We start from the raw sequence: 25,079 nt of genomic DNA, 5'->3' as shown, positions 1-25,079 counted from the left end.
TAAGGCCCCTATTCGGTGATTATTAGTTTCTCATCCAGCCTTTCTAATTATCATGATGCGGGCGGGAGGGTATTACCATTAGGCCATTATTTTAAAATATTAACACACTGATGTACAGACCTTGTCCAAATTGTCTTTCTTTCTTACTACAAACATTTCCTTCACCACTTTTCGTGATCGCCAACTGTTTTTCGACAGTCAACTGAAAGCCTGCTTTGATGAAGTCGATAGAGCACGATTGCAACTGGCACTGCAGCAATTTGCTAAGGAAAACAACAGTTCTGGTGATATATAGCACATTGTAGCGTTCATCAACAAAAATTATAACAGTTTGGTATCACGTGTTCTTCTGAGCATGCTCAGAGTAAATAATGGCTTACCATGTGGTAGCTTAAGAAGGATGCAGGCGGTGGATGAGAAACTAATAATCACCAAATAGAGGCCTAATTTAACCAAAAAGGTTCACAATTTTAGTATACAAGTCCAAATTTTCAGGAGCAAAAGTCCATTAGCTACAGTTTACTATAGATACCACTAATAAGAAGCTAAATTAAGTGCTCCGAATAACTAATTCAGTGCTTGATGCAAGATCGACATACTCTAATAGAACAGTAAACCACTCTAACCATAATATAATCTCATATAAAAGGTCCACTTTTCTTCTAAAAGAACCTACCCAGATAAAAGTCTGGCTACGGCCCTGGGATAGTCTGGTTATTAAGCACATTTGTCTATTTAGTGCATACGGTTAATAGCATTAAATGCATACATGTTTAGGCTTGCATTGATTATGCCAGCATAATTTTTGGCATAGTGGGGGATGAAAAGCATAAAGCATAATGCTGGCATAATAGAGCATAATGGGCAAATTTTCGTCACACTAAATATGTGACCGGATCTTGGAAAACCTACCTTTTGGGCACAAGCTAACTTTTTGGGAAAACTCAAATGAAAATTTCAACAATATTTTTTAAATTAATTTTTTTGCACATTTGGATAAAGCAACTATTAAACCTTCTTGCTGTGAAGTTTCACACCCATAGCTTCTTTTTCTTAGGAGATATGGATGATTATATCAGACCATGTAGTAATTTCACATGCGTGGGACAACAAGTAACTTACAAATTAGGTGATTTGTTCAGGTGCTGGAATGGCTAAAACTTAGTCTTAGACAATGATACATGGCATTTAGTTGCATAAAAGTACCAAGAATACTTCATTAAACTATCAGAAATGTCTTTTAAAGTATTTTAGATGGTAGGAATGGAATTATTAGTAAACAAAGTGATTTGTCACCATTTGTCACCCTTAATCACGCACAGAACTCAATACATTTCAATAAAAATTAGTTTGTAATGTACAGGACAGAAAATCGCCCATATCTCAGGAATGCTTAAAGATATTAAGCTGAAATTTTAACACAAGATAGATGAGCACCTAGTACCTCATTTAAGCTATAATACAGAAAAATGACCCATGTGCCAAAAAGGTAGGTTTTCCAAGATCAGGTCACATATAACTTCAGCTATAACAGTCACAAATTCAATGGCTAACCAATTTTGGATGGTGAAATGATTCTTGATAATGAGTAGAAAAATTCACTACAGTCTTAACTACTAACAACTTTGCACTCGACACAATTCATTGTGGGTTTGAGTTTTAGCTATAGGACATATGCTAGAACCAAGACATGGCAAAGCAGTTTAGGTGAGCTTCAATCATTGTATTTGGCATTGTATAAAGCGTCACATTGTCTGATTTTGAATAAAATGTGATATGATGATTATGATTATTGGAAGCTCGATTGGAATACAATACAATAGAAGCTCTGATGATACGTAGTAAAGTTTGTGGTGAGTCAGTATAGTTAGTGAATATCTGGACAATGAAAATAGTGGAGTCTCTGTAGGTCTGCAGTAAGACTGGGGTTAATATCAAACCAGGAAAATGTTTCAAAATGATCGAGATTCTCTAATAGAACAGTCAGTCAAACACTCTAATAGAACAGTCATTGCATGCAACAGAGAGAATGAGAACCATTTAAGTGTTTGTCCCCGGGAGGCTGATATGTTCTTGGCATGGTGCTGCAAATGCAAGTCACATATTATACTGAGCAGTTGTTGTTCTTTGAATACCAATTGCTACAACTCAGAAGATCAATCAGAAACCATGCGTAATATTTTATACATAATTATTTGTATACAAAGCTACAAAGATATTAGACAATAAAATCCTTATAGTTTTGAGGGACTATAGATATGCACCTCTGCTCTAATATGCCTACTAACTCTGTAGCGCATCCCAATTTCAAGCTATTTCTATTATTTGTATGTTGCAGTTGAATTGACACTTCTCCATTTACATTCTATCATATGAAGAACTTCTCTGCACAAAGAAAACACACAAAAAATAAAAGCATAACGCATTTCTGAAAAGCATAAAGACAAACATAATAGGCAAAAAATTGGGGAAATGCCAAAAAGCATAATAGGCAAAGTTTGGAGCATAATATAGACTCAAACCTATACATGTTTCTTGTGCTTAATATGGTTGAAAAGTGCATGCAGCCAAACAAGAAATGCAGCTGTACAAAATAAGAATTCAACAATTGTGCATGGTGCATGGCCAATCTACATCTACTTTTCACTATTCATTTTTACAGTGAAACAGGTTTTTATAGTACAATATGTATATAAAACTCTTGCTCTGGGAATAATATTATAGGATTCACACAGAAACTGTTATACACAAGGTGACTGTGAGTCATATCCGTAATATGCACCCTAACAATTTATACAGTAGGTATGTGTGCATGCTATATACTAGGGTTCTGCAATATAGTGTATTTTGTGTATCACATACTGTATCAAGTGTGTCGTGCGGCCCAAGAAGCCGGCGCGCCACACCGTGAGTATATTAACAGGAAGAAAGAAAACGCAATTTTCACACCTATGTAGCTCTGTGATTCCTAATCCGATTGGAACCAGATTTGCTAGGGAAGTGCCGGCCAGTTAGGGGAGTATACATACCACATTTGAAGAAAATCGCTCCAGCCATTTCTGAGATACGAGCGAATAAAATTTCGTTTTAATTTCTTCGTTTTTTTCTTCTACTTCATTTCGCACATTTCGCAAAATCCGCCATAAAACACGAATGCGTGCTCCAATCGGGCTGAAAGTTGGCGAACTTGAAGGGCTCATTAAGGCAGATCTCAGCACGAACTTTGGTAGGAATCCGATGAACATTCACGGAGTTATGACCGATTGTTTGCGTAAAATAAGGTCAAAGGTCTGTCACGCCCACAGGGTAAACCCCTTGGAAGAATGAGTTGAAAATTGCTATGTGGATGGAGTAACCATCGTAGGAGTACCTTTTTGTGGTTTTAAAGGAATCGAGATAAAGACCATGGAGATATGACACAAAACCCAACCTGTGTCACAATTACGCGATCGATTTTTATGAATAAAAAAAACTATTGGTTTTCACGCCTACCAGGTAAACCGCTTAGAGCAATGAGCTGAAAATCAGTATGTAGCTGGAGTAATCATCATAGAAAGTCCTTGCAGTAGTACAGATAAATCGGATTACAAACCACTGAGTTATGATTCGAAAGGCAACTACGTGTAGCAAGTGCGAGATCGAGATACTCTAATAGAACAGTCACCCTAATAGAACATTCAGCTACCTTTATAACTTACTCCATTATAGAATTATATTACATTGCAAGTTATTTTGTAGGGAATTCAGCTACAACCAGGTAATCTGATAGACAATTCAGCTACAGGCAAGTCACTCTGTAGAGAGTTCGCCTAGAAACAAATCACCCTGTAGAGAGATCAGCTAGAAGAAGTCACCTTGTAGAGTTCAGTTACAAAGAAACTATGTAACATGTAGAGAGTTCAGCTACAAACAAAATAACCCTGTAGAGAGATCAGCTAGAAGAAGTCACCTTGTAAAGAGCTCAGCTAAAGAGAAACCATCATGTAGAGAGTTCAGCTACAAAGAAATCACCCTGTAGAGAGTTCAGCTAGAAGAAGTCACCTTGTAGAGAGTTCACCTACAAAGAAACCATCATGTTGAGAGTTCAGCTACAAACAAGTCACTCTGTATAGAGATCAGCTAGAAGAAGTTACCTTGTAGAGAGTTCAGCTACAAACAATTCACCCAGTACAGAGATCAGTTTGAAGAAATTCTTTGTAGGGAGTTCAGCTACAAACAAATCACCCTGTAGAAAGATCAGCTAGAAGAAGTCACCTTGTAGAGAGTTCAGTTACAAAGAAACCACCATGTAGAGAGTTCAGCTACAAACAAGTGACCCTGTAGAGACATCAGCTAGAAGAAGTTACCTTGTAGAGAGTTCAGCTACAAAGAAACCGTCATGTAGAGAGTTCAACTACAAACAAATCACCTGTAGAGAGTTCAGCTACAAACAATTCACCCAGTACAGAGATCAGTTTGAAGAAGTTCTTTGTAGGGAGTTCAGCTACAAACAAATCACCCTGTAGAAAGATCAGCTAGAAGAAGTCACCTTGTAGAGAGTTCAGTTACAAAGAAACCACCATGTAGAGAGTTCAGCTACAAACAAGTGACCCTGTAGAGACATCAGCTAGAAGAAGTTACCTTGTAGAGAGTTCAGCTACAAAGAAACCATCATGTAGAGAGTTCAACTACAAACAAATCACCTGTAGAGAGTTCAGCTACAAACAATTCACCCTGTACAGAGATCAGCTAGAAGAAATTACCTTGTGGAGAGTTCAGCTACAAAGAAACCATCATGTAGAGAGTTCAGCTGCAAACAAATCACCTGTAGAGAGTTCAGCTACAAACAAATCACCCCGTAGAGAGATCAGCTAGAAGAAGTCACCTTTTAGAGAGTTCAGCTACAAACAATTCACCCTGTACAGAGATCAGCTAGAAGAAATTACCTTGTGGGTAGTTCAACTGCAAACAAATGACCCTCTAGAGAGATCAGCTAAAAAAGTTACCTTGTAGAGAGTTCAGCTGCAAAGAAACCATCATGTAGAGATTTCAGCTATAAACAATTCACCTTGTAGAAAGATCAGCTAGAAGAAGTCACCTTGTAGAGAGTTCAGTTACAAAGAAACCACCATGTAGAGAGTTCAGCTACAAACTAGTGACCCTGTAGAGACATCAGCTAGAAGAAGTTACTGTGTAGAGAGTTCAGCTACAAAAAAACCATCATGTAGAGAGTTCAACTACAAACAAGTGATCCTGTAGAGACATAAGCTAGAAGAAGTTACCTAGTAGAGAGTTCAGCTGCGAAGAAACCATCATGTAGAGAATTCAGCTACAAATAAATCACCCTGTAGAAATATCAGCTGGAAGAAGTCACCTTGTAGAGAGTTCAGTTACAATGAAACCACCATGTAGAGAGTTCGGCTACATACTAGTGACCCTGTAGAGGCATCAGCTAGAAGAAGTTATCTTGTAGAGATTTCAGCTACAAAGAAACCACCATGTAGAGAGTTCAGCTGCAAACAAATCACCCTGTAGAAAATTCAGCTACAAGCAAATTGCCCTGTAGAAAGATCAGCTAAAAGAAGTTACCTTGTAGATAGCTCAGCTACAAACAAATCACCCTGTAGAGAGATCAGCTAGAAGAAATTACCTTGTAGATAGTTTAGCTACAAACAATTCACCCTGTAGAGAGATCAGCTAGAAGAAGTCACCGTGTAGAGTGTTCTGTAATAAATATATATATTATATATATATATAATTTGTACATTTACTGATAAAATCAGAAATATTTAAAGTATTTAACATCTGCTTCATCTTTTCTTCTTCCTGTGGTAAAGAAAAAAATAGGTTAAAAAATCCCCAAAGCCGACCTATGGCCGGCTTTGGGGTATACAAATACAAAAGGAAGTGAAATCTAATCAAAAACAGCTAAGCTGTAAAAAAGGTGCAGCCCCCAAAAAGGCCATGGTGAAAAAGGATGTGAAATCCAAGGTGGCGGCCAAGAAATGGCTGTGATGGTAGGTTAATGGTAAAAATTTTAATAACGACAATTCAGGTGAATTTTGTGCCAAGACCAAGCGGCACCAAATTCACCTGAATTGTCGTTATTAAAATTTTTAACATTAACCTACCATCACAGCCATTTCTTGGCTGCCACCTTGGATTTCACATCTTTTTTCACCATGGTCTTTTTGGGGGCCGCACCTTTTTTTACAGCTTAGCTATTTTTGATTAGATAGATATCATAGAAAGCAACTGCACAATGGCTTATGGAGGCATACCGTATACACTGTGTTATGTGTGCAAGGTCTGAAATTTGCAAATCAATGTTTAACTTTCTGCACTGGTAGACTGAGTTTCTTATATTTTTGAGTGAACCTAAACCATCTGCATTCTGTAGTTTGTGTAAGTTTGTTGTAGTATCCAAAGAACTGCATAGAATTACAGAGAAATTATTCATGTCTTGCAATTTCACAATCACAGAAATATATGCTGGACGCTATTTTAACAGCTTCGCAAAAAAATGGACCTTGCAACAATAACTGACTGTATGGATCAGTGATCATTAGTAGAGGTGTACTGACATGGGATTTTGGTTTGTAGCGATATCCGATATTGATGCAACCAAAAGAAGCCGATAACCGATAGTTGGTCTGATATTTGCAATATAGTTTTAAGCCAACATTTACCTACCCTACAACAACATGTGCATGTATTCATTGCTATACTCTGCCTGTGGTGGTATACAGCTTGGGTTTCTATTGTGCAATCCAGACAATTAGGCACCCACAAACATTTTTCTCATGAAGCCTTAAATGGATATTGTTTATTTATTTGATTTAATGCACAAAGAACTCAATCATGAGTGTGTGAATGTGCATGTGTGTAATTTAGTCTGAAAGTCATCAACATTTTTAACAGCAACAACTTTGATAGGGAGGGAGTTCCAGAATCTAATGGTCGATGGCAGAAATGAGTGGTGGTAGCAGTTGACTCTAGTAGAAATAAGGATGAATCTTTGATTGTGGCCACATGTAGTTGTGGACGATGAGTAAATATATGGTAGAAAGTCAACTGAAACTGCGTTATGTAGCATTTTGTGGAATATAGTAACTTTAGCATAATTTCTCCTGTCTTCTAGTATTAGCCAATCTAATCTATCAAGTAAAGTTGTCACACTGGTGTTTCTATATAGTATAAGAGTTAAAAACAAACAAGCTGCTTTACATTGTACCATTTCTAGTAGGTTCTTCTGTGACTGAGTATATGGGTACCAAACAACCGAAGCATACTCTACTATAGGTCTAACGTATGTAATGTAAATGAGGGACTTAACATTAGTAGAACACTGTCTTAAATTACATTGTAGAAAGCCACGAGTCGAGTTGGCTTTGTTGGTGATTTTTGTAATATGATCTTTCCATGCGAGATTTTTTCCATGATAGATTTTGAGTAATACGTAGTAACTTCAAGATATTTGGTGGATGTAACTTTATTGATAACAGAGTGGTTGATCTTGTATTCTGACTTTAGCGGTGTGTGTTTGTTTGAAATGGTGAGGTGTTCACATTTAGATTATATTGAATAGCATAAACCAGTCTTTTGCCCATTGAAATAATATATTTAAATCCTCTTGTAGTTTCTCGATGTCATCATTTGAGTGAATAATTTTGTAAATAATAGCAACATCTGCATATAAACTTAACATTATTAGGTACAATAGGTCATTAATATATAACAGAAAAAGTAAAGGCCCCAAAACAGAGCCCTGTGGGACACCTGAGGACACTCTGCATGGGTTACTGTGACAATTGTCTAGTATAACCTGTTGCCATCTATTGAATAAAATATTTGTAGTCCAATTATATACTGGGCCATTGATTCTGTAATGTAACAATTTATGTAAAACACACTGAATTGTGAGACACTCGGTCAAAAGCTTTTGAGAAATCAAGGAATAGGATATCTATCTCGTGACCTGCATCTAAAGCCCTAGCCAAATGATTAATGATTTCCAACAGCTGTGTCTCACAAGACTGGTTTTTTCTAATCCCATGTTGGTTTGAGCACATGATATTTTCTGCATTACTCCGCATTTTAATGGCTTGTGAGAAAGCTGGTGCAGCAAGTTATCCTGTGACTCTTCTTTTTTATTACAAAGGTATTCTAGACTCTATATAACTGCTTCATTTGTAAAGACTGTGATAAGCTCTCCAGCAACAAACACTAGAATCGTGTGTATTTATATGGCTTCTTGTAGTGTAGCGGTTGTCATTGAATGAATGATAAAGTCAACAATTGTAAATTCCTTGTTCATGTCCTAGTCAGACAATAAAATACCATGTGGGCAGGTGACTACTATTTATTATATTGTTAAAATCTATTAGAGGGAGTCCATTAACTCCAAATTACTTTTTTCTCTTAAGTTCAGGAGAACCAGATTCAAATTTAGTTGTAATTTGAAAGAGTTTTCTAAGATTCAAACCTCTAGAACTGAAGGTTAGATTTGAAGTGTTGCATTCTTTCCTGAGCAGTCAGAAAGGCATTTGCGTATAGATCTGTTGGGTTTGTCATGCTTGTGGTGACATGTGCTGCCTAGTACTGTACTTACTAGCCTGACTTTGTACCATCAACTTCAAGAGTATGGATATTCCAAATGTTTCACACATTAAATATCAGATTGAGAATGGCAGAGAAAGAGACTCGTGTTGATGCATATCTCATAGAGTTTATTTCCAATGGCTACTTGAAGAGATTCACTGCTAGTATTAGGCCGGATGTCATGCACTAAATAATATCAGAAACTTACATCAGAGTCCACCTATCCAATAACCTAGTCTTCTTTCCAATGACAAGACCACATAACTCCCTGCCAGTATAAATATTTAGGTCATGTGACTATCAAATGCAATAATAAATTTGCATGCGGCTCTAAAATTACCATGCGGGCGAGTGACAGGAAACAAGGAATCTACAATTGGTGGCCTAAGCCACTGGCACTAAAGAGCCACATGGATATCGTGTTAGAAAACTAATACATAATCCATTTATTTACAAACTATTGCTACTGTATAAATATCGGTAGTGATATCGGTCCTCCTGCTGTTCTGTACCATTTCTGATATTGGTAAAAATTACCATATCGGTGGCCAATATTTAGCCGATCCAATTATTTGTACACCTCTAATCATTAGTAAGACCACATAAATTTATCTTATCCTCCAGTACTCAAAATGTGGCCAAGTCTGGGAAAACCAGTCTATTGCCTATTTAAATCACTATATTGAGAAATGCAGAATTAAGTATTTACGTAGTATGTTGTAGTTTATCAATGGTTATGTATCAAGCAAGCTCCAATAGAGGTGGTGGGTGAGGGGGAAGAGGAGGGCAAGAGGTTTTTTACAAGATGAAAGAGGAACATGTAGGGATGAATTAGGTCAAATTATTTGCTATCCAAGTCTCAAAACTGGCTAAAATTAAAGGAAAGTTATAGCACAGACCTTTATTCAACTGCGCAATTACACACAGTCATCCCCACGCTGGCCAGAGCTCCAGACCGCTTATACGAGAAAAGCAGCCAACATAAGTTAAATATACTTCATGAAGTACAGCATAACTAAGTTTGAGACCTACTGTACTCAATATGATTGTTATCTGAGATTACCAGTATTGAGGTTTCAATGCAATGTGGCAGTCATATCAGTTCTTCACGACAGAGGAAGATCTATCATGCACTAACTCTTTGAAGAAGCATAAACATGTGCCCATAACTTACATTCCCATTGGTCTACTGCAACTTGAGTAGGCAAACAAAATGATGTCCAGGTTTTTAACTGTCTTTCTTCACAAAGTAAAGAATTAAGCATTAAAAATTTTACTGTATTATTAATAATATGCAAGCATTTACTCACTGTAATCTATGCTTTATATACACTGTAAAATTAGGCTTATGCTATTATTTTGGATTCTATATCACCATACCCTTTTGTGCACAGTTTTTGAAGCTCAACATGTAGCTCATAGTAACTTGGCATCTAGCAACTGAAATACTGTTGCTGTAAATCGATGGCTACATTTATTTGTTCTGTACTGCATGTTCAGGAACTATAGGGAAGACTCACTGAAAAGTTGGAAAAGTTGAGTGAAATTCCTATCATAACCACAGACAAACAAAGGTGACATCGACATTTCAATATTAACCAACCCGGCCAGTTTGATATCCATTCACTTTTAGGACTTTTTGATGTACCTTGCTGTGCATCCATGAATATTTTGTTCCCTAACTTGTGTCAGCACTGGCACACAGACTTCCTTACATCATAAAGATTCTGATAGCACTTTTGTGAGTTGGGCATGCTAGGGCTGGCAAATTGCATGCATCTGTGTTTTTATGTGTATTTGTCCCTTTGTTGTGTTAGATTAGATAAGTTTTTATGAGTTTATTTGTGTTTGATCTTTGCTACACCCTTAGACTCACAGTAAAACAATAAGAAGTGTTATATCCCTACTGTGCTTTCCATTATGGTATCTTGAGCACAGTAGGGATATGGCGTCTTATTGTTTTATTGTGATTTAATATCATGCACTACTCCAGCTTGTTTCAGTACTTTTTATCAATGTGGTATGGTCTTGAAAATTCCTTATTTTTTGTGCACTTGTCTGTTACCTTTTTTGTAAAAATTAATAGAATGGTGAACCCACGCATATCGCATTAAAAGAAAGAAATGGTGCTGCGCACCCAAGCTATCAATTATTGTCTGAAAAGTGAAGTATCCATTACACTTTGTTGTCAGCTATGTTCAAACCGTTACACAGCATTACGAATCAAGAACTGTTTGAAAAGCACTTCTTGTGTTTTCTACATTTGGTGGACTTGGTAGGGAGGCAACTACTGTATATTCTATAGCCGCATAACTGATTAACTCTCCAAGAAAAATGGCACAGACACTTTCACTGATGCAATGCTCCATCTCATTTTCTTTACTCCATTCTGCCATCTTGGCTATCTGGGGCAGTAGGAACATCAGACCTGTGGAGCATCCCAATATCTCTGTTGAGCTGCGCTTGACAGAGATTCAGCTTGACTCATCTGTTTAATGTGTTTATTTTGTATCTGTTTGATTTGCTTATTTTGTAAAAAAAATTGTTGATTGGAAAAAAAATCTAAGTAACCACTATGAAAAATATGGATGATTTCCGTTATGAAGGGAAGCCATCATGTGCTACTGCCAAATCGACACTTTTCGTTGTCAGCAAAGATGAATGGGACACTAAGGAGGACACTGGTAAGTCCATGAAGAATGCATTGTAGATACTGTGGTATGCCAAAGGCACCTGTTGGACCAAAGCAACGTCGAACAGTGAAAAAATCAAGCCTGTAGCCTTAGCCGTTATTGAGTTATGCTTGTCTGAAGGCATCAGTCAGTAGAAAATTCCATTTAATAAATTATTTTTTAAATTCCGTAGCAACTTGTTGAAAGTGTTTCAGGTTGATCTGAAGACTAGCTACTGCTTCATCGTCGTCAGGGAAAAGTGAGGCTGGATTTTGAATGATGTTTTTCATGGGCCACGCCCATTAGTCCGTGAGCCAATGGGGTCAGTCGGTACCATTCAAGGTGGCCAATTCTATCATGCATTTCCTGAAAGATACATGTCCATAGATTGTATATTGGCATGATAGCAATGCTGAATCAGTAGCTTTCCCACTGTACGGCCTCTGTTTATGTTACCATGGCGCAACAAGGTATCAACTCCTAGACAATTTTAAATTTCACATTTTTGATTACAACTTCAGACCTACATCACATATCTTAATTCTGTTTTTTTGCACATGATTACCCTCAAGAGTTGTCATTTATTTGTATACTCGTTACCATGGCAACCACCACAATTATGCTGCTATTTGTGTATTTATGTTTTTTAGATTAGTATTTAGCTCATGAGTCACATCAGTACCTTTCAAGGTGGCCAATTCTATCATGCATTTCCTGAAAGATACATGTCTATAGATTGTATATCAGCATGATAGCAATGCTGAATCAGTAGCTTTCCCACTGTACGGCCTCTAGTTTATGGTGCAACAAGATATATCTCCAAGACAATTTAAATTTCATATTTGTGATTATAACTTTTGATCTACACCATATATTTTAATTCTGTTTTTTGCACATGATTACTCTCAAAGATTATCACATTTTTGTACACTTGTTACCATGGTAACAACCACAATTATGTCGCTATAAATGGTTTTTAGATCTATTGTATCTAGTTATATACTGTACTTCTAAATTTTGTAATAATATTGCAGTTATTGAAAATCTTCATGATGGTTGAAAACCTGTAGCACCTGAAAGAAAGCTATGTTATGGTTGTTGTGCAATTTAGAAAAGCGTAGTTTCACATGCATGCATGTGCTGTACTTTAAACCTACATATATGTACAAAGAAAGGTAGAATATGCAGACTTTACTTCATTGCATGTGTATAATAGCTCAGATTGTGATGGCAATAAATTTACTATTTATAAAATAATTATGTTGCTACACTCAGACCATTAGACTGTAAGCTGACCATCCAAATTTAACCGATTGATACCATTCAATGAAACCAATTCCACCTTGCATTTTTTGAAGAAGGTGTGTATACTATGAATTTCAAATTAGAAAGCCCTTGAAAATATGATGCCAGCTGCCAAAAGTGCTTTGTTCTGTAACCAGACAAGGATTGGAGTCATCACGGTTTAAAATTCTTCCATGTGTTTCATTGGACATCTTGGTTATTGTTTAACTATAATATTATACATGTGAATGTTTATTTGTGATGAAACAAAAGAAGCCAGATTATAGATTTCTAATGTCTGGTTACTGTTCAGAGATAGGAAGTTTAAGTAAACTGTATATTTAATGCAATAGTGTTACAGCCACCGTAATTTGCTAATAAAAGTAGTGTTTAGTCATCATAATCATCATCATCACTATCTGTATTATTGATGGCATCTAACTGTCCTCCTTGAGGAACATCTTCTGTAGGCTGATTCTCACAAGATGACAGTCTGCAAAGTTCTGAGCATTTTAGTCCATTGACAACACAGCTACACTTTGGTGCTGTGCATGACTTAGCACAGTTACATGCCAGGAGTGCCATAACTGACTCTGGAGCTGTACCAATATCCATCCAATCAATTGTAAGAGTGCATTGATCATGACCTCTCAAGGTCTCCAGCTTCCAACCATGACCATTGGGCAGTGGTACTTCTGGCTTTGGTATAAGACATCTTCTCCAAATTGCTGTCTGATAGTTGGCATGGAAAATATGCTTCTTCAAAGCATTACTGCAGGGTGGAAGATGATGAGGTTCAACATTACCCTTTTTTGCTGCAAAGAGCCCATAGCGCAGATCATCAACCTTAGTTGCTGATGTTTTTGACAAATATAATTGGCAAGTGAATGTCTCTAGCTTATCAATAAGATGGCTTGGTACAATCCATTCTCTTCCAAGACCACCAAATGTTTCCTGTAGCTCAGCATCTCCTATCATCAGTTTCAATGCATTCAGCTTCCCACGTCCAACAAAAGTGCTGACTGAATCACATCCAGTAAAACTATGGACTCCTATAATGGCTTTGCAAACAGACTCTCCAAAAATTCTTGTGATTTTCTGTATTTCAATATATTTCACTCTAGCCTGGGTCCCACTTTTCCAGTAAAGTGAAGCAGTGATTTCATTCTGGAAAGCAATCAATAGCAAAAAAACATCTGTGTCATCCGAAACAATCACAATTGCTTCAAAACCAGACATTGCTGCATGAGCTGAATGCAAAAGAATCCGTGTGTCTGCTTCTTCTTGGCTAGATTCTAGTTCTGGCATTGCTTTACAGCCTTGAGCATTTATGCAGTGACACAATTCATTGCATGTCACAAACAGATTTTCCATTAAGTTTCTCAATGTATTTCTGCTGCTTCCATTCACTAGTGAGAAACTAAATAAGGGATGTTTTGTTACTTGTGGAAGTAAGAAATTTTCTCCACTGTACTACAAGCTGTTTTGATTGAATGTTCTTGTATTCTACGCTTCCAGATGCTGATTGCCGCAAATATCGTTCCGCATTTTTTTATGGAGTTTTCATTATAAACATCAAAGACAATGTCTAGCCTAGTACTGTTTGAAGCTTCATGAACAGCTTTCAGAAAAATCAAAGATGCAATTTCACCAAATGTTTTCTTTTCTCCTTTTACCTTGTGAACAATTGCCATTCCATCAACTATGCAAGCAGACGACAAAGAGATGAATTCAGATGCTGGAACATTCTTTTGTAATTCCTTGGATAGTGTGGACTTTGCTGTTTTCCTAGGTAAACCATCAGCTGTAGCAAGAGACCACGGCAAGGGACCTAGCGGAAACTTTAAAATTTCTTTCATGTCAAGTTGTCTAGTCTGAGCCATCATCAAAATATTCCCAAACAGTCCAGTAGTTGCCCGTAGCATAATGTCCCTACCATTACTTCTCACTCTCTTCATTTTGCAAGTCTCACTAAAAGTTTTAAGTTTCATTTTGGGAAGGGTGTCATAAAAATTTTTCAATGGAGGATTTGCTTCAAGTCGCTGCAATCTAAATTGTTTATAAGCATCTTCACCACGTCTATGTGCTTGCATAAGATCTGCAGTGATTTTGTCTGGTGCAACTGTAGCATTTACAATGTTGAGTAGTTCACTAGAGTCTTTGAAGGGGTTTACCAAGTCACCAATCACATCAATAACTTTGCTAACTGCCTTTTCATCTTTGATAATTCGAGGGCTGTGCATATCTAATCCAAAACAGCCAAGCTGTAAAAACAGTGTGCGGCCCTCAGAAAGGCTATGGTGAAAAAAGATGTGAAATCCAAGGTGGCGGCCAAGAAATGGCTGTGATGGTAGGTTAATGGTAAAAATTTTAATAATGACAATTCAGGTAAATTTTGTGAAGCGGCACAAAAATTCACCTGAATTGTCGTTATTAAAATTTTTACCATTAACCTACCATCACAGCCATTTCTTGGCCGCCACCTTGGATTTCACATCTTTTTTCACCATAGCCTTTCTGAGGGCCGCACACTGTTTTTACAGCTTGGCTGTTTTGGATTAGATTTCATTTCTTTTTGTATTTGTATACCCCAAAGCCGGCCTATGGCCAGCTTTGGGACTTTTTTAACCTATGTTTTTTTTCTTTACTACAGGAAGAAGAAAAGATGAAGTAGATGTACTTTAAATATTTTATCAGTAAATGTACAAATTATATATATAATACATATGGGACCGGATTTGCGAAAAGGGGCCTTCCATACACATCCAATTTGCCAACTTTGACAATTGATAACTTCAGAATGGAAAGAGCTATTGCCTTGAAATTTGGGCAGTGGTGATTTCTTTGCAGCTGAACTCTCCACATGATGATTTCTTTGTAGCTGAACTCTCTACAAGATAATTTCTTCTAGCTGATCTCTCTACAGGGAGATTTGTTTGTAGCTGAACTATCTACAAGGTAACTTCTTCTAGCTGATCTCTCTACAGGGTGATTTGTTCGTAGCTGAATTCTGTACAGGTGATTTGTTTGCAGCTGAGCTCTTTACAAAATGGTTTCTTTGTAGCTGAACTCTCTACAAAGTAACTTCTTCTAACTGATCTTTCTACAGCGTGATTTGTTTGTAGCTGAACTATCTACAATGTAATTTCTTCTAGCTGATCTCTCTACAGGGTGATTTGTTTGTAGCTGAATTCTGTACAGGTGATTTGTTTGCAGCTGAGCTCTTTACAGAATGGTTTCTTTGTAGCTGAACTCTCTACAAAGTAACTTCTTCTAACTGATCTTTCTACAGCGTGATTTGTTTGTAGCTGAACTATCTACAATGTAATTTCTTCTAGCTGATCTCTCTACAGGGTGATTTGTTTGTAGCTGAATTCTGTACAGGTGATTTGTTTGCAGCTGAGCTCTTTACAGAATGGTTTCTTTGTAGCTGAACTCTCTACAAAGTAACTTCTTCTAACTGATCTTTCTACAGCGTGATTTGTTTGTAGCTGAACTATCTACAAGGTAATTTCTTCTAGCTGATCTCTCTACAGGGTGATTTGTTTGTAGCTGAATTCTGTACAGGTGATTTGTTTGCAGCTGAGCTCTTTACAGAATGGTTTCTTTGTAGCTGAACTCTCTAAAAGGTAACTTCTTCTAACTGATCTCTCTATACAGGGCAATTTGTTTGTGGCAGAATTTTCTACAGGGTGATTTCTTTGCAGCTGAACTCTCTACATGGTGGTTTCTTTGTAGCTGAACTCTCTACAAGGTAACTTCTTCTAGCTGATCTCTCTACAGGGTGATTTGTTTGTAGCTGAACGATCTACAAGGTAACTTCTTCTAGCTGATCTCTCTACAGGGTGGTTTCTTTGTAGCTGAACTCTCTACAAGGTAACTTTTCTAGCTGATGTCTCTACAAGGTGGCTAGTTTGTAGCTGAACTCTCTACATGGTGGTTTCTTTGTAACTGAACTTTCTACAAGGTGACTTCTTCTAGCTGATTTTTCAATAGGGTGATTTGTTTGTAGCTTCACTCTCTACAAGGTAACTTCTTCTAGCTGATCTCTCTACAGGGAGATTTGTTTGTAGCTGAACTCTCTACAGGTGATTTGTTTGAAGCTGAACTTTCTAAATGATGGTTTCTTTGTAGCTGAACTCTCTACAAGTTAACTTCTTCTAGCTGATCTCTCTACAGGGTGATTTGTTTGTAGCTGAATTCTGTACAGGTGATTTGTTTGCAGCTGAGCTCTTTACAGAATGGTTTCTTTGTAGCTGAACTCTCTACAAGGTAACTTTTCTAGCTGATGTCTCTACAAGGTGGCTAGTTTGTAGCTGAACTCTCTACATGGTGGTTTCTTTGTAACTGAACTTTCTACAAGGTGACTTCTTCTAGCTGATTTTTCAATAGGGTGATTTGTTTGTAGCTTCACTCTCTACAAGGTAACTTCTTCTAGCTGATCTCTCTACAGGGAGATTTGTTTGTAGCTGAACTCTCTACAGGTGATTTGTTTGAAGCTGAACTTTCTAAATGATAGTTTCTTTGTAGCTGAACTCTCTACAAGTTAACTTCTTCTAGCTGATCTCTCATACAGGGTGATTTGTTTGCAGCTGAGCTCTTTACAGAATGGTTTCTTTGTAACTGAACTTTCTACAAGGTGACTTCTACAAGCTGATTTTTGAATAGGGTGATTTGTTTGTAGCTTCACTCTCTACAAGGTAATTTCTTCTAGCTGATCTCTCTACAGGGTGATTTGTTTGTAGCTGAATTCTGTACAGGTGATTTGTTTGCAGCTGAGCTCTTTACAGAATGGTTTCTTTGTAGCTGAACTCTCTACAAGGTAACTTTTCTAGCTGATGTCTCTACAAGGTGGCTAGTTTGTAGCTGAACTCTCTACATGGTGGTTTCTTTGTAACTGAACTTTCTACAAGGTGACTTCTTCTAGCTGATTTTTCAATAGGGTGATTTGTTTGTAGCTTCACTCTCTACAAGGTAACTTCTTCTAGCTGATCTCTCTACAGGGAGATTTGTTTGTAGCTGAACTCTCTACAGGTGATTTGTTTGAAGCTGAACTTTCTAAATGATAGTTTCTTTGTAGCTGAACTCTCTACAAGTTAACTTCTTCTAGCTGATCTCTCATACAGGGTGATTTGTTTGCAGCTGAGCTCTTTACAGAATGGTTTCTTTGTAACTGAACTTTCTACAAGGTGACTTCTACAAGCTGATTTTTCAATAGGGTGATTTGTTTGTAGCTTCACTCTCTACAAGGTAATTTCTTCTAGCTGATCTCTCTACAGGGTGATTTGTTTGTAGCTGAATTCTGTACAGGTGATTTGTTTGCAGCTGAGCTCTTTACAGAATGGTTTCTTTGTAGCTGAACTCTCTAAAAGGTAACTTCTTCTAACTGATCTCTCTATACAGGGCAATTTGTTTGTGGCAGAATTTTCTACAGGGTGATTTCTTTGCAGCTGAACTCTCTACATGGTGGTTTCTTTGTAGCTGAACTCTCTACAAGGTAACTTCTTCTAGCTGATCTCTCTACAGGGTGATTTGTTTGTAGCTGAACGATCTACAAGGTAACTTCTTCTAGCTGATCTCTCTACAGGGTGGTTTCTTTGTAGCTGAACTCTCTAAAAGGTAACTTCATCTAACTGATCTTTCTACAGGGCAATTTGTTTGTGGCTGTATTTTCTACAGGGTGATTTGTTTGCAGCTGAACTCTCTACATGGTGGTTTCTTTGTAGCTGAACTCTCTACAAAGTAATTTCTTCTAGTTGATCTCTCTACAGGGTGATTTGTTTGTAGCTGAATTCTGTACAGGTGATTTGTTTGCAGCTGAGCTGTTTACAGAATGGTTTCTTTGTAGCTGAACTCTCTACAAGGTAACTTCTTCTAACTGATCTTTCTACAGGGCAATTTGTTCGTGGCAGAATTTTATACAGGGTGATTTCTTTGCAGCTGAACTCTCTACATCGTGGTTTCTTTGTAGCTGAACTCTCTACAAGGTAACTTCTTCTAGCTGATCTCTATACAGGGTGATTTGTTTGTAGCTGAACTCTCTACAAGTTAACTTCTTCTAGCTGATCTCTCTACATGGTGATTTGTTTGTAGCTGAATTCTATATAGGTGATTTGTTTGCAGCTGAGCTCTTTAAATAATGGTTTCTTTGTAGCTGAACTCTCTCAAGGTAACTTCTTCTAGCTGATGTCTTTACAGGGTCACTAGTTTGTAGCTGAATTCTCTACATGGTGGTTTCTTTGTAACTGAACTCTCTACAAGGTAACTTTTTCTAGCTCATCTTTCTACAGGGTGATTTATTTGTAGCTGAATTCTTTACAGGTGATTTGTTTGCAGCTGAGCTCTTTAAAGAATGGTTTCTTTGTAGCTGAACTATCTACAAGGTAACTTCTTCTAGCTGAAGTCTCTACAAGGTCACTGGTTTGTAGCTGAGCTCTCTACATGGTGGTTTTTTTGTAACTGAACTCTCTACAAGGTGACCTCTTCTAGCTGATCTTTCTACAGGGTGATTTGTTTGAAGCTGAACTCTCTACAAGGTAACTTCTTCTAGCTGATCTCTCTACAGGGAGATTTGTTTGTAGCTGAACTCTCTACATGATGGTTTCTTTGTAGCTGAACTCTCTACAAGATAACTTCTAGCTAATCTCTCTACAGGGAGATTTGTTTGTAGCTGATCTTTCTACAGGGTGATTTGTTTGAAGCTGAACTCTCTACAAGGTAACTTCTTCTAGCTGATCTCTCTACAGGGAGATTTGTTTGTAGCTGAACTCTCTACATGATGGTTTCTTTGTAGCTGAACTATCAACAAGGTAACTTCTTCTAGCTGATCTCTCTACAGGGTGATTTGTTTGTAGCTGAGCTCTTTACAGAATGGTTTCTATGTAGCTGAACTCTTTACAAGGTAACTTCTTCTAGCTGATGTCTCTACAGGGTCACTAGTTTGTAAATGAATTCTCTACATGGTGGTTTCTTTGTATCTGAACTCTCTACGAGGTAACTTCTTCTAGCTGATCTTTCTATAGGGTGACTTGTTTGTAAACGAATTCTCTACATGGTGGTTTCTTTGTATCTGAACTCTCTACATTGTGGTTTCTTTGTAGCTGAACTCTACAAGGTGATTTCTTCTAGCTGAATTATCTCTTTCTATAGTTGCATGAATTCCCTACAAGGTAACTTCTTCTAGCTGATCTCTCTACAGGGTGAATTGTTTGTGGCTGATCTCTCTACAGGGTGGCTTGTTTGTAGCTGATCTCTATACAGGTTACTTGTTTCTAGCTGATCTCTTGAATTCTCTTCGGGTGACTGCTCTATTAGGATGACTGCTCTATTAGGATGACTGCTCTATTAGAGTATCTCGATCTCACACTTGCTACACTAAGTTGGATTTCGTGTTATAACTCCGTGGTTTTAAGTCTGATTCTTCTACACCATTGAAGAGCCTTTCTAAGATGATAACTCCATCTGTACAGCGATTTTCAAAGCATTACCCCAAGCGGTTTACCTGGTAGGCGTGGCAAGCAGTCGTTTTTTATTAGCTAATCTCGATTGCGTAATTGTTACACACTGTTGGTTTTTTCGTTGTATCTTCCTGGTTTTTAGCTCGATTTCTTTCAAACCACAAAAGGTTTGAGGTTCAATAGTTAACCTATTCACCCACCGATTTTCAGCTTCTTCCCATACGCGGTTTACCCTGTAGGCGTGACAACATATTGGTGTTAATTTTCGTGAATAATCGCTCATAACTCTTTGCCTGTTTATCGTATTCCAGCCAAAGTTGGTACCGAGATGCGCCTTTATATCCCCCTTCTGTGTGCCAAATTTCAAGGCAATCGGATATGGCGTGCGAGTTTTATAGCAGTTTTTGTAAGTGTGCGACAAGAAAAAGAAAAATAAGAAGAAGAAGAAAAAAAAAACGAAGAAACTGAGCCAATTTTTGAAGTCGCATATCTCGGGAACGCGCGAAGCGATTTCGCTCAAATTTGGAATGTGGAGTGCTGCAGTTGGGGGGCATGTCCACAGCAAAAATCGTCTTGTTTCATCAAGGAAGCACAGAGCTACGGAGGTGCGAAAATTGCGTTTTCTTTCTTCCTGTCAATATACTCACGGGTGTTACGCGCCGGCTTCTTGGGCCGCACGACACACTACCGTGTGTCTTGATCTGTATGTTGTAAATTTTGTTTACTTGAACCATCTCATGCAACATCTAGGGACCCGCCGATTATGCTCATAATTTTACCTATTATGCTATACTGCACTGCTCAAAAATTTACCTATTATGCTTAAATATATGCTCAATACTTACCCATTATGCTCAAATTATGCCCAATTATTTATGCTTCAGTTCCCATGCTCTAGTAATAATTTCCAATTTATGGATAAATAATAAGTGGCTGAAGTACTTGTCAAAATGCATATCACAGAAAAGATCGATATACTCTAAGAACAGTCAGTTATATGATTGTTCTATTAGAGTTACTGACTGTTCTATTAGAGTATATTGATCTTTTTGTGATAGCTATTTTGATAAGCAAGAATTCATACTATTACACAAATATTCTACCTATTATGCTAGCATTATGCTCAATGCTTTCAGACACCTATTATGCTCATAATTATGCCAGCATAATCGGCGGGTCCCTAGCAACATCCCAATGTAAGCACTTCTGTACTCAGAAGTTAAATAGTAACGTCTGACAGCACCAGGATTTAAACTGAAACGACACGTTCCTCCTGGAGTTTTTGTATCTTTATTGATTGTTTCTTCTGTTGTCTGATCAACTGGAATGTGACCAAATGTATTTGACTCCCCTATCTGAACAGCAAACCAACCCTGTTTGAAACCCTCATAAACATCAGGATGTGTTTCGTAAAGGCGAGACATTTCAGCATAATAAACACTAAGGTAGTGTGCATAATTGATTTTATCATATGCAAAACAAGGTAGCATATAGCGGATACATGCAACATGAAGATCCCAATTGCCTTCTCTTGAAGCCCTTAAAAGACCTAGCAGAACAGTGACCATATCAATGTAGCTCATCCAAAATGCAGACAAATCACCATTGTTGCTCCGAAGAAAATCTAAGAATAATTCGAAGTAATGAAGCATATGATCGAGCTGTGTATCTGACATAACATCATTGTACATTTTTGGAGAAAGACCTTCATGTAGTTGTTGGATAACTTTTACTCCCTCATCAATGCATCCTTTATGTAGCAAATGATGCTGTTCCATCCAAACAGGAAATTCCTTGAATGCCATGCGAAGGAAAGCTTCATACATGCACTTATGAGTTCTTACAGCTCTGTTGTATTGACGACCTTCCAGAACACCTGCAACAGATCCCTGTGCTACAATACCAGCTTCTATTATGATGTCTTTGAACCCACTATCTTGAAACCGTTTTCCAATGATAGATATTAGATTGCACATAATGTGAAATGCTCCCATACGCAAGATCACATCTTTGAACTTGTCTGGATGTTTCCAAATTATCTCTACAGCTTTGGCATATATTGCCTGATCAAACATGACCACAATTTTAGAAAGACCAAGATTGTTGCGGATCAACACTGATTGTCTCAGTATTTCATGTACAGTTGTCATTTCAGTTGCAGGGGCATTAATAGTTTGAAGGTAACCAATTTTATCCTTTCTAACTGTTAGGTCCTTTCTGATGACAATATTGAAGCCTGTCCATCCCATCACTTGTTGATTTTCTTTATGCACTTGTCTGGTAAGCATCCATACAAGGTTTTTCTTGTGTGCTTTGTTAGTGACTTCAGAACTATGCAAGTCTACACTTCGGAGATTAGGAGGGCCTGTGCGTTCACCTGGAACATAAACAGGCAATGGATCTTCATCTAAAGTTAAACTTCTAATCTTGTCTTTCTGAACAGCTGGGAACAGTGGTTTGTTTGGCTCTGGTTCGAACGTCTTAGGCTGAACAATGATGCCATTAACTCTGTGAGTTGTACCTTCTCCTGTAAGAGTTTCCTCAATTTGATCAATGTTATCCCAAGCTAGAGTGGTGAATAAATGTGGAAGTATATTTTCAGGCAACATAACTTCATTTTCTGCACCAGAAATCTTAAGCAGACACAGAGCAGTTTCATTTTCTTCCACTTTGGTATATGACATACCATGTCCAAGCCTGTTTAAAATTCGTATAAGCTCAACATTGCCAGTCAATGCTTTTACAGCTACTGGCAGAAGAATATGCTTTGGAGGCACTTTTGATCCTCCACTCACTGTGTAAACAATATCTTGAGCAATTGAGTCAACATGAAGTAAACTCTGTTTTGTTGGATTTTTTTGGAGCATCTCCCCAGTAATTAAAGTAAAGATGAAATTAGTGAGATCTTCTGGAATTTGAAGGTCAGTCAAAGCTGACGGTAGAAATGGCCAATTGTTGCTTTTTTCCAGATGCTTTATAGTTGATCTTAGATGCAAGGCTGCTTTTGCTAAAACATGCTGGATATTTTCAATATCTTCTTTTAGCATGCTCAACTCTTTCTTCAGTTCCTGATTTTCACGTACTAGACTGTCTGAACTTTAGCTGTCTGGAAATACCAACAGTTTCCCTGATGCATCAGATACTATGTGCAACATGTTCCCAAAATCTGTTTCCAATTTTCTTCGAAGGTGTTTCTTAATGCATTCTTGTATTTCTACTCCAAGTGACAACATGTGCTCCTTTAACATACTTGTTAATTGTGTGAACTTCACAACTTTAGGAGTTTGAAACAGTTCACATTGAACATACTGTGTCACACATCTATACGCTTCCCTTTCAGCTACCTTGTACTTGTAATTAGAATCCTGCAGAAAAGTGCTATTATTTTCATCAGTACCTTTCACGCTGGTATAAAGCCTGTAGCAAGATTTATGATACCATGCTTCTGCTGCAACAAGATCTCTTGAGATAAGAGCTAAGACCTTTGCATCATTGCGTTTTCTTGCCACTTCATGTATTCTTGCATCTGCTTGCAGTTCAACACACTGCACCAAAGGTTCCCTGGTTCTAGTACCCTTCACATATTTGGTTGATTTATCTGGTGGACAAAATATACAACTTTTATCCAATATTCTAGAAGACAAGGCTTTTCCTCTAGCAGATTGTCGTTTTGGCTTTAAAGAATGGCGCTATCACTTTCATACTCCAGTTCCTCTAAATCACGCTTCATAGTAAAAATCTGCCGACATTTTCTGTGATAAAACACAATTGGTACTTCTCCCTCAGATAAAGTTGCAGCAAGATCTAGCAGTGATGTATGTTGTCTAAGTCTAGCAGCCCTTAGAAGAGTGTTCCAAGAATCTAAGTCTCTTGGAGATACTAGATTGCTACCAGGATCAACACTTTCAACGCAGGTTTTAGATGTATCTAAATCCATCTGTAGAATTCAGAGTTACACTTTACAATTGTTACTATAATTATATATCCAAGGAGAATTTACCAGCTAGCTATATGCAGTCAACTAATCACAAGTAGCTAGTATAATTGTTTCATTTTTATCTGCTTTACCAGTTTAGGCACTGGAGGGTGAACACTGGAAGTAAAGCCTATATGAGGTGCTTACCACGAGCCAAGGAACTCAAGCGAAAATTTTAGCAATGCCAGCATGTACTGTGTATACTGGCACTAAACTGTACCAGTGTTGCTGATGATGACATGTAATCAGTGGGGAGGACACAAGCTGTTGTATGGTTCACCAGTACCATAGATAATGTATTAGCTATGCTGTGGTTCATTTAATACCTCAACAAGTTAAAGGTTTAATCAGCACCTGTAATTGAATTTGTTTACAGGTGCATGTTGCTACACAATTATGCTACATTGCTACATTCTTGTCTTGTTTCTTTGTTACAAGCAGCTGAAAAAGTATAATATCTGGGTTCTGAATATAAAAAGGTAGATAGTAACTCTTGGGATCAACATAGTTAAGCTTCACCTAATATAGCAGCACCTGAGCAAAGCCATCAAAGGCGCCATGACACAGCGCTGGGTTTAGTATTAAATTAACATCAGTGCTGATCCCTTGCTTTTGCTTCCAACTATATACTACTTAGAAACACTAATCCACTCACCTAGCCAGTACTTAGTGAATCTCAGCACAAAGATTCCACTGCTTCATTTCCATGGGAAAGCATGACAACATGATTAAGCATCCAATCAAAAGCAACAAATACTTTTGTTGAGGCAGCATGGAACAAATCAGTGTTGAAAGTGACTGTTATCATGCCTATTATTAATGTCTATGAGTAAATATTTTATGTGATACCAACAGAACCTTGAATGGGCCAACCAACCATTGTGACTCATGGGCTAAACTTGACTAATTTAAAAACCATAAATATACAAATAATGGCATAATTGTGGCTGTTACCATGGTAACAAGTGTACAAAAATGTGATAATCTTTGAGAGTAATCATGTGCAAAAAACAGAATTAAAATATATGGTGTAGATCAAAAGTTATAATTAAAAATATGAAATTTAAAATTGTCTTGGAGATATATCTTGTTGCACCATAAACTAGAGGC

At 37.5% G+C, this 25,079-nt stretch overlaps 1 protein-coding gene across 1 annotated transcript in view; it reads left to right on the top strand.

The window, feature by feature from the left end:
- Positions 1-25,079, top strand: part of LOC136263934 (protein sidekick-1-like) — a 90,744-nt gene that overhangs the window by 34,555 nt on the left and 31,110 nt on the right. The window lies entirely within an intron of this gene.

The sequence above is a fragment of the Dysidea avara genome, chromosome 1 (genome assembly GCF_963678975.1).
Source record: "Dysidea avara chromosome 1, odDysAvar1.4, whole genome shotgun sequence".
NCBI lineage: Eukaryota > Metazoa > Porifera > Demospongiae > Dictyoceratida > Dysideidae > Dysidea > Dysidea avara.
The sequence above is the reverse complement of the archived record's forward strand: the minus strand, read 5'-3'. Positions and strand labels throughout refer to the sequence as shown.